Source organism: Aethalodelphis obliquidens, unplaced genomic scaffold, assembly GCF_003676395.1.
Source record: "Aethalodelphis obliquidens isolate GAN/ISIS:26980383/991018 unplaced genomic scaffold, ASM367639v1 scaffold14, whole genome shotgun sequence".
In the NCBI taxonomy this organism is placed as follows: domain Eukaryota; kingdom Metazoa; phylum Chordata; class Mammalia; order Artiodactyla; family Delphinidae; genus Aethalodelphis; species Aethalodelphis obliquidens.
This window is the reverse complement of record NW_020837958.1, coordinates 30,540,168-30,552,058: the sequence shown is the minus strand read 5'-3', so window position 1 is coordinate 30,552,058 and position 11,891 is coordinate 30,540,168.

Below are 11,891 nucleotides of genomic sequence, written 5' to 3'. Positions count from 1 at the left end.
TCCAATTAAAATTGATTACTGTGAACGAATGTGAAGAAGACCTGGGCCCTTCCTTAACACATATACAGTGAGCCACAACCTGATATGATATGAACTATACTGATGACATGAACTCAGAGGGCAAGGACAGCATCTGTCACCGCTCTGTCCTTAGCATCAGGCAAAATGTGTGACACTGTGGACATGAACACAGACTTCCTGACCAAATGATTGCATGCTCTGGGAGTTCAGAGGACAGAGTAGGAAGATTGCATAAAATGAAAGTTTAATCTCTGAGGATTTCATATGAGCTCACTGAGAACGTACATGGCTTTCTTTCTTTATATTTTGTTGATTAATATTTGGGATTATTATTAGTATCATTTCTTTTTTGTTTCTATTGTTCATGAAAATGTTTTCAGAGTGATTATTTAGTCATGTTTTCAAATTAAAACTTTCCTAGGGCTTCCCTGGTGGCGCAGTGGTTGAGAGTCCGCCTGCCGATGCAGGGGACACGGGTTCGTGTCCCGGTCCGGGAAGATCCCACATGCCACGGAGCGGCTGGGCCCATGAGCCATGGCCGCTGAGCCTGTGCGTCTGGAGCCTGTGCTCCACAACAGGAGAGGCCACAACAGTGAGAGGCCCGTGTACCACAAAACAAACAAACAAAAAACCCCAAAACTTTCCTATCATGAAACATGGTACAAGAAAATGAAAACATCAAATCTATAGTAAGATGCATGGTTTGATCATATTAAATTCCTAATTATCTATCATATTTCCATCTGAGTCACAGAAAATATGAGGCTAATTTCACTCTCTATTGCTGAATTTCCCCACCACCTACCTGCACCCTGGCCACCTACCCTAACCCCTAGCTGACATGTGTTTACATAATCAGAGTAATTTTACCCTTAGTCTGAGCAATACACCAGGGAACTGATATGAGAATTCTGTAATGTCAGTAAAGTATATAACTGTGGGGTCATAACTAACACATATTCCCTTAATGGGAATATGGCAAGATTTTAAAAAACATATGGGATGGGAAATATTATTTCGGCCAATATTGGAAAATACAATCTGCCACAGTCAAAAGATACCTTCTTCAACTAAGGTAGACAGTTCATAATAAAATGGTATTGCTGACTTTTTAAACAAGGATACCTAAATTTTGTTGTTTTTCCTTTGATCTGATTATGAAAATATATTTTACTAGAACCATCAGTTTGTCTTCTTCCTGGAGATGTAAAACTCACATCTACTCCCTATTATGGCTAGAAGCTATGGCAGTTGCATGATCACCAATATTTCTTTAATGGATAAGAAAAAGTTGTTTTCCTATTCACCTTTCATTTAACACAGCACTAACGATTATCAGCTGTTACTATTATTATTCTATAGGAGATAGTGTATAGAGATAGATATTTTCACTTAATAAAATCTAGATGTGGAAAGATGAAACAAATTATTTCTAAATCACAATTAAATTTGAACAAAAATGTAGCAATTTTTTTCTAAACTTACATTAGTGTTGCAGCTGGGATTTGAACCTAGATCTCTGTTCTAAGCCTAGATTCTTACTCTTAATTAAAATCTACCTAAAGCTTTGGGCCAAGAACTTCAAGTCAAGCTTATCAGTAGGAAAATCCTCAGTCAAGGCTCAATCCAAGGAGCTGTGATAGCGTTCCAAAAAACTGTATCCTAGGATCTTTCATACCAGGGATGTGTGTTACATACAGATTTGCATTTGAATATTTCTATGTCTGTTGCTCTGTCTGAGAGAATACCTGAACTAATATAACAAAGCAAGATCTAAAGAACCAATGTGGAGAGAACCAAAATATTGTGTTGTTTCTTCTCCATGCTTCTCCCACCTCAATTTCATGGTTCTATAAGATAACACACTCTGATTAAATGTCATTTTAAGGTAAGCAATTAGTAGATAAAAGGAAACACAGAAATTTTGCTAGTAGGTAAAAGAAATCACAGGAAGCCGCAGGAAGCTGACTTCAACTACTGAGATGAAGGAAAAGGAAGATATATTGTGAAGACTCTGACATTTTAGAGTTAGTTCTCCAAACTGGCTTGCATCAGAATCACCTGGGGAGTGTAGAAACTATTCAATGCTCAGACCTGACTCCTGGAGATTCAGATTCATTTGGCATAGAGTGGGACCTCTGAATAGGAATATGTGTCTTTATCAATACCCAGATGATGCTGATATAATAATTCTTTAGACCTCTTGGAAATTGTAGCATTAGGGCAAAATTAGGGAGATTTTTTAAAACTTCAACTTTTAGCATTTGAAAAACGTTTTGATGTCACTTTTCTCATCAGATTTTTCCCCCTGGCTTTCTTTTTTTGTGGGGAATACCTACTAGGTGATATCTGTTCTTTAGTAGAAGACAAGATTCTGATATTCTTTTTCCATTATCATATTAGGTTATTGTAATATTCTTTGAGCTGAATCAGATGAAGTTCCATTTCCATGTTTTCATTAGAATTAAAAAATGGAATAAGACTCCTAGGGCATACGCTTATGAGGTTCTTGATATTTTAATATTTTTATTTCCTTTAAATGTCAACATGAATTGCCACTGAACAGGACCAGTAGTATTTGGTTGATCTTTTCTTCTTAGTACAGAAATGACTGCCTCCTAGATCAGCTTGCTTTCTTTCAATGTTTGCTACAACTTTGAAAACTGGAAGGATACTACAATGACTTACTGAAACGATAATTTCTCCTAAGACTGATTTGTTACTATTTGGCATTTTTGAGAACCTCCTAGAAATATCTAGAAGGCTTTTAACTCATGTCTTCCCCACTCCTATAGTGCACTAAGCAGGGTTCCCCAAATTTGTGCTGAGAATTTTCACACTGGCCTTCTTATATTCTTTAATCCTAGTAGAAATTTATTCATTCATTTAAAAGTTTTCTTTGAGCATATACTACATTCTAAGCACTAGATACAGGGGTGAAATAGGCAGATACCATTCCTGGTTTAATAGTACTTATAGTCTGATATAAAAGAGACAGATAATCTGCGTTGTAATTATATCAAGCAGAAGTAGGAATAAACTTTCTTGACAACCTCGCCCTTATCCTACTTCATCACCTGCAGGAACCTGGGATCTCCCATGAGCCCATTCTTCACATTCTCATCTTAACTGGAGGTTTGCTGTGGATGGCACTTATTGGTGCTGAAGAGAAGTTAGGCACTGATTGTTTAAATGTGAGGGACTACTGCTTACTGCTTAAGGTGTGCTGAGGACAACTGGCCCAGGGCTAAGGGGTTTCCAAAGGACCTAGAAGATCCTTTTGGTCTTTGTTGCCAAAAAGTGACTTTGAATTACAGAAATCAATACAAGATTTGACATCTGAAAGTTAGTTGATATCACACCAGCTACAAGGATATTTATCTAGTAATAGGAACACAATTTCTATTCATGTCCTCAGAGCCCTATTATCCAGGGACATACTCCTCATACGACTGCAGTCTGGATCACAGAGCCCTTCTCACACTACAGACTTTGTCTTTACCATGATTGTGCCTCCTGAAAGAAACTACAAAACACCCACTCATCAGGTGTCCCCTGCCTGATGACCTCCCTTAAACCAAACAAGGCTGAGAAGAAGAGACCAAGAAAATAGCCTCTGGATAATTGAAACAGGCACCACAACAATTCATTACTGCCATCCCGACCATTACTAAGTTCTCAATGTCTGTAGGCTCTTCATTCACACCCAGCTCTAACTTGTTTGGCTGTCGTTACTAAAGACCATGAAGAAGGATTCTGGGAAGATGGCAGAGTAGGAAATATCAGGTATCTGTGTCCCCACATAGCCAACAACTGTGCTGGTAAACCTGTCTAATGTAATTACTCTGGAACTCTGGAGTCTGTTGAACGCTTGCAACTCTAAAGGGAAGACCTGGATTGAAAACTGCAGTTAATGTTAGCCAATTCCAGCTCTTAGCACCGTTGCAGCTACCAATCTCCCATCCCCAGGTATATGGCAGTCAGCTGTGCATGTGTTCCTAGAGTAGGTTGCAAACAGCTTGTGGGAGCCAGAGTGGACCAAAAGGACCCTGTTCCGCAAGTATCAGGGATCTGTGCTCTGATGGCTGATTGCTGGTTTTATCACAGAGGTTCAGGCAAGTAGGTGGGTCTGAGGGCCATTGTTGTTGCATCTCCCCTCATTGTTGCATCTCCCCTCATTGTTGCAAGCTCTTTTTCTCTGCCAGAACAACTGCCAAAAGATTTAAAGGGCCAGCACTCTTTTTCTGCCCCCTTCAGTTTTCTATTTTTCCCATTGGAAAACAGATTAAAGATGAGGATATTCAAAAAAACTGCAAATACAGGGGAATTAGAAAGTGACCACACATGCCCAGGGAAAAATTCAGACAGACCTGAGGAAGACTTTAAGTTTATGCCTCAGGTTGATCCTCAGCACAGATTCAGCCTACACTAACAACAATGAAACAAAAACAATTACAAACCCCAGCAAACCTTGAGCAAGGAGGAGAATCTGATTTCCAGAGTTATAATATTATTAGATTCAAATGTTTTGGTGTTACCAAAAAATCAGAAAGCATACAAAGAAACAGGAACATATAGCCCATTCAAAAGAAAAAATAAATCCACACACGTTCCTTGAAAAGATCTGATGGCAGATATACTAAAAAAGATTTAAAACAACTATCTTAGGAATGCTCAGGTCTTCCCTGGCAGTCCAGTGGTTAAGACTTCATGCTTCCAATACAGGGGGCATGGGTTAGATCCCTGGTCGGGGAACTAAGATCCCCCATGCCGCGTGGCGCAGCTCCCACCCCACCCCACCCCCAAAAGAAAAAGAAAGAAAGAAATGCTGAAGGAATTAAAGGAAGATGTGATGTGCAGAAAGTTAAGAAAATGATGTGTGGGGAATTCCCTGGCGGTCCAGTGGTTAGGACTATGCGCTCTCACTGCCGAGGGCGTGGGTTCATTCCCTGGTCGGGAAACTAAGATGCCACAAGCTGTGAGGCACCGCCAAAAAAAAACAAAACAAGACAAAACAAAACAAAACATGATGTGTGAACACAATGGGAAAAGCAATAAAGATATTAGAAAATCTAAAAAGAATCTATAAAAGCAATTCTGGAACTGAAAAGTACAGTAACTGAAATGAAAAATTTACAAGAGATTTGAAGGTAATTTGAGCAATCAGAAGAAAGGAGTCAGCAAACTTGAAGATCTGAAAATGGAAATTATTGAGATTAAGGAGCAGAAAGAAAAAAGAGTAAAGGAGACTAAACAGAGTCTAAAAAACATGCTGGAAATCACTAAAGGGACCAACATACATACTGTGGATGTCCCAGAAGAAGAAAGGGAGAAAAGAGCAGAAAGAATATTTGAAAAACTAAAGCTGAAAACCATCACATTTGATGGAAGACATAAATATAAACAGCCAAGAAACTCAACAAATTCCAAGTAAGATGAACTCAAAGAGACCTGCACCAAGACACATTATAATCAGACTTTAAAATGCCAAAAGCCAGGAGAGAATCTAGAAAGTAACAAGAGAGCAGCAAATCATTGCATACAGGGACTCTTCAATAACACAGTCAGAAGATTTCTCATTAGAAACTGGGGGCCAGAAGGCAGTGGGCCAATACATAAAAAGTCCTAGAAGATAAACACTGTCAACCAGAAATCCTATATCTAGCAAAACTTTAGTTTGAAAATGAGGGATAAACAAAACTGAGGGAGTTTGTTACCACCAGTCCTGCCTTACAAGAAAGGCTAAAGGGTGTCCAGCAAGGTGAAATGAAAGGACACTAGACAGTAACTAGAAAGTGCGTGGAGAAATAAGATTTCAATAAAGCAATTATAAAAGTGAGTATTATTGTAACAATGGTTTGTGACTGCACTTTTAGCTTCCTATATATTTTGAGAGAGTAATACATTAAAAAACTATAAAGGCTAGTATTACTGTAACTTTGGTTTGTACCACCACATTTTGCTTTCTACATAATTTAATACTAATGCATTTAAAATTATTATTAGGTCATGTTTTGGGGCACAAAATGTAAAGAATGCAATTTTGTGGCATCAACAACTGAAAGGGGTGGGATAGAGAAGTAAAGGAGCTGAGTTTTTGTATGTTATTGAAGTTTAGCTGGTGTAGATTCAAATTAGAGTATTTAAGTATAGGATATTAAATGTATCCCCATGGCAACCACAAAGAAAATAGTTACAGGATTACAAAAAGGAAATGAGGGGGGCTTCCCTCGTGGTGCATTAGTTAAGAATCCTCCTGCCAATGCCGGGGACACGGGTTCGAGCCCTGGTCTGGGAAGATCCCACATGCCACAGAGCAACTAAGCCCGTGTGTCACAACTACTGAGCCTGCACTCTAGAGCCCACAAGCCACAACTACTGAAGCCCGTGTGCCACAACTACTGAAGCCCGTGTACCTAGAGCCCATGCTCTGCAACAAGAGAAGCTACTGCAATAAGCCTGCTCACCACAACAAAGAGTAGCCCCCACTCGCCACAACTAGAGAAAGCCCGCACACAGCAAAGAAGACCCAATGCAGCCAAAAATAAACAAATAAAAATAAATAAATAAATAAAAAATTTTAAAAAAGGAAATGAGAAAGGTATTTAAGCATACATTTCAAAAAATCAAGTAAACACAAAAGAAGAAGGTAATGCAGGATATGAGAGACAGAGAAGCTATAGGCATCTAGAAAGCAAATAGCAAAATGACAGAAGTAAGTCTCTCCTTATCAGCATACTTTAAATATAAATGGATTAAATACTCCAATCAGAAGACAAAGATGAGCAGAATGGATAAAAATACATGGTTAACTTACAGGCTATCTACAAAAGACGCCCTTTAGATCCAAAGACACAAATACGTTAAATGTAAAAGGATAAAAAAAGATATTCCATGCAAATAGTAACCAAAAGAGAGCAAGCGTGGCTATACTAATAGCAGACAAAATAGACTTTAAATCAAAAAAAGTTACAAGAGAAAAAGAAAGACATCCTATATTAATAAAAGGCTCAATTCAGCAAGAAGATATAATAGTTATAAATATTTTCACATGTAATAACAGATCAGTGTAATATATGAAGTAAAGCTGACAGAACTGATGGTAGAAATAGACAGTCCTACAGTAGTAGTTGAAGACTTCAAATTCCCATCCAATAATTGATAGAACAAACAGACAGAAGATAAATAAAGAAATAGAGTACTTAACACAATAAACCAACTAGATCTAACAGACATCTATAGAACACTCTACCCAGAACAATAGCATACACATTCTTCTCAAGTGCACATGAACATTTTCCAGGGCAGACCGTAAGTTAGGCCACCAATTAAGTCTCAATTGATTAAAAAGGTAGATATTATAAAAGGTATCTTCCCCAATCACAATAGGATAAAGTTAGAAATCAGTAACAGAAAAAAATAAATCACAAACTTGTGTAAATGAAACCACACTTTGCAACAAGCAATGGATCAAAGAAATATCATAAAAGAAATTAGAAAATGCTTACAGATGAATGAAAATGAAAATTCAAAATACCAAAACTTATGGGATGCTGTGAAAGCAGTGCTAAGGGGGAAATTTACAGCCTTAAATGCTTACATTAAAAATCAAGAAAGATCTCAAATCATCAACCTAACTTAATAACTTAAGAAATAGAAAAAGAACACACTAAACCCAAAGTTATCAGAAGGAAGGAAATAATAAAGATTAGAACAGAGATAAATAAAATGGAGGTTAGAAAAACAGCAGAGAATATCAATGAATCCAAAACTAGTTCTTTGAAATCATCAACAAAAGTGATAATTTTTCAGCTAAATGGACTAAGTAAAAAAGAGAAGACTCAAATTATTGAATCAGAAATGATAGCAGGGCCACCCAGAGCTGTCCCAGCTCTGGTGCCCAGGCTGCCGGCTTTTGGGTGCAGAGTCTTTGCTGAGGAATACTGCTTCTGCTCTCTGGGTGTGGCCGCCAGTAGGCACAGCATTCTGAAACTTTTTGGTCATTGCAATGATCTTGATCAGGAGATGAGAAAATGCTTGAAGAATGAGTACATGGAAAAGCGGAACAAGAGCAAGGAGCATGGCAACACAATGTGAAATAGACTTTTTAATCCTCCAGAGGACTCTGAAAAATAGATCATATTTTCACTGGATGCCTTGGCTGAGAGAAGACCCAAAGACTCTTGGTTGGTAGCTGAAGGAATCCCGTTGCATTTGGTCTCCAGAATCCTTTGAATGGAAAGTGACACATGAGAAATAGAGCCTTAGAGAAGTACAGAAGCCCTGGATCCGGAATGTTGGTTGGGCAGAGCTGTTAGTACTCTCGCTCCTCTACCAGCACACCTGAGACTTTTAATGTGTTTCTTCCCTTTGCCTACGGTCCGTTAACATTTGAGTAACTTATCTCCCTCAGTAAAATCATTGATTCTAAAAAAAAAAAAAAAAAGAAACGATAGCAGGGACATTACTACCAATTCTTTAGAAATAAAAAGGATAATAAGAGAGTTATGAAAAATTGTACACTGACAAATTGGATAACCTAGAAGAAATGGACAAATTCCTAGAAACAAAACCTATCAAGTCTAAATCATGAAGGAATAGAAAATCCAAATATACCTATAATTAGTAAGGAAATTGAAACAGCAATCAAACATTTTCCAAGAAAGAAAACCCCTGGATCTGATGGCTTCACTGGTGAATACTATCAAACATTTAAAGAAAACTAGTATCAATATTTCTCAAAATTTTCCAAAAAACTGAAGAGAAAGGACCATATCCTAACCTATTCTATGAGGCCAATATTACCCTGATACCAAAGCCAGAGAAAGATTCTGCAAGGAAAAAAAATCCCTACAGACCAATATCTCTTATGAACATGGATGAAGAAACCCTCAACAAAATACTAGTAAGTTGAATTCAGCAGCATATTAAAAAGATTATACAACATGACCAAATGGGATTAATTCCTGTAATGCAAGGATAATTCAAAATATGAAAACTGATCAACTGGTTAAATCACAATAACAGAATGAAAGGAAAAAAACACATAATTCCCTCCGCTGATACAGAAAATGTATATGGCCAAATTCAACACACTTTCTTGATAAAAACTCTCAACAAACTAGGGGTAGAAGGAAACTATTTAAATACAATAAATTATATATATAAAAACCAAGAGCAACACCATAGTCAATGACAAAAAACTGAAAGCTTTTCCTCTAATATCTGGAATAAGATGAGAATACCCACCTGAAACCATAAATCTCCTAGAAGAAAGCATACGCAGTAAACTCTTAGCAATATCTTTCTAGATATGTCTCATCAGGTAAGGGAAACAAAAGCAAAAATAAACAAATATGACTACATTAAACTGAAAAGCTTCTGCACATCACAGGAAACCAAAAACAAAATGAAAAGGCAACCTACTGAATGGAAGAATATATTTTCAAATCATATATTTTCAAATCATATATTTTATAAGGGGTTACTATCCAAAATATATAAAGACTCATATAACCTAATAGCAAAATAAATAAATAAATAAAAAGAACAATTCGATTAAAAAATGGGTATAAGAACTGAATAGACATTTTCCCAAAGAGACATATAGATGGCCAACAAATACATGAAAAGGTGCTCAATATCTCTAACCAGGGAAATACAAATGAGAACCACAATGAGATATCACTCACATCTGTTAGAAAAGGGAACCCTTCGGCACTGTTGGTGGGAATTTAAATTGGTGCAACCACTATGGAAAACAGTGTGGAGGCTCCTCAAAAAATTGAAAATAGAACTACCATATGATCCAGTAATTCCACTTCTGGGTATTTATCCAAAGAAAACAAAAACACTAACTTGAAAAAATATGTGCAACCCTTTGTTCATTGCAGCATTATTTACAACAGGCAAGATATGGAAGAAACCTGTTTCTACTGATAGATGAATGGATAAGGAAAATGTGTAATGTGTTTTATATACATACACACATTAAATATATATTATATACATATATATATATATAAAATGAAATATTACTCAGCCATAAAAAGAAATGAAATCTTGCCATTTGTGACCACATGGATGAACCACTTGAGGGCATTGTATTAAGTGAAAGAATTCAGATAGCTCACTCATACAGAGAACGTACGGGTGGTTGCCAGAGGTGGGGGTTGGAGAATGGGCAAAGTGGGTAAAGGGGTTCAATGGTACAAACTTTCATATATGAAATTAAAAAGTCATGGGGTGGGCTTCCCTGGTGGCGCAGTGGTTGAGAGTCCGCCTGCCGATGCAGGGGACACGGGTTTGTGCCCTGGTCCGGGAAGATCCTACATGCCGTGGAGCGGCTGGGCCCGTGAGCCATGGCTGCTGAGCCTGCGCGTCCGGAGCCTGTGCTCCGCAACGGGAGAGGCCACAACAGTGAGAGGCCTGCGTACCGCAAAAAAAAAAAAAAAAAAATGTTCAAGGAGATACCACCTAACACCTATTAGGATGGCTACTATTCAAAAACCCAGAATATAACAAATGTTGGTAAGAATGGAGAAATTGGAATTCTTGTATACTTTTAGTGCACAATGTAAATGTAAATGAATGTACAGCTGCTGTACATGTATAGCCTTTATGTAAAAAGGTACAGCTACTGTGGAAAACAGTAGGATAGCTCCTCAGAAAAATTAAAAATAGAATTACTATATGATCCAGCATTTCTACTTCTGGGTATATACTGAAAGGACTGAAAACAAGGTCTCAGATATTTGTACACTCATGTATATAGCAGTATTATTCACAATAGCTAAAACATGGAAGCTACACAAGTATCCATCAATTGATGAATGGATAAGCAAAATGTATATACATACAGTGGAATATTATTCAGCCTTAAAAAGGAAAGAAATTCTGACATATGCTACAAGAGGGATGAACCTTGAGGACCTCATGTTAGGCAAAAGAAGTCAATAAAACAAGGCAAATGATTCTCCTTATATGAGGTACTTAAAGTACTCAAAGTCAAAGGGACAGAAAGTAGAATGGTGGTTGCCAGGAATGGAGAGTTATAGTATAATGGGTATAGAGTTACAGTTATACAAAGTGAAAAGACCTATACAGGATGAAAAGCACTCCTAAATGCTTACGCAGGACTTGTTTGCTCTGTGTTTACATATAATTCTGGCAAGCTTTATTTCTGTTCTCTTGAGTACAGATTAACTGAGCAACTGAGATTAACTGAGATTAACTGAGATTAACTGAGATGACCACAGAGACCCTTTTTATATTGCTTGAGCAGTTTTACAGGGTCTGACTTAATATCTATAGGTTCTTTTTTCCTATACCAGTATACTAAGTTTGGTTTTTGTTGGTTTTGCTTTCTTATTAGCTTTACTGCATACCAAATGGAAATGCAAGTGGTTAGACTGTTGCTAAATACAGTCACAATGACATCAGCAAGAAGGGATAGTTGACAACTTCTTGGGAAGAAATGAAAGCGAGTAACCAACAATTATATAGATATTAGGCATCAAAAAGAACTGACAGCATGATATTGTCTAGTTTGGGGCTACTGGCCCTACACATCTCATAACCCTGAGAGTAGCACTGTCTCATACCAGCGTATTAATAATTTTATGATACTGTCAGTGACCTTCAAGAAAGGATTTAAATTGTATTCAGTTTAATCTAAGAAAGTAGAGTAGTATGCACTGCATTTTACTAGTTTTCCATACAAATTGATATGATTTGGCACTTGAGGGGTAGGGGTAAACTTTTGTTATAATATCCACCACTCTTGAGTGCCTTTTCCATGCCAGGCAATGTGCCAGGTATTTAATATAAGTTGTCATTAATCCTGCTGAGTAATGAGCCTGCAACATGGA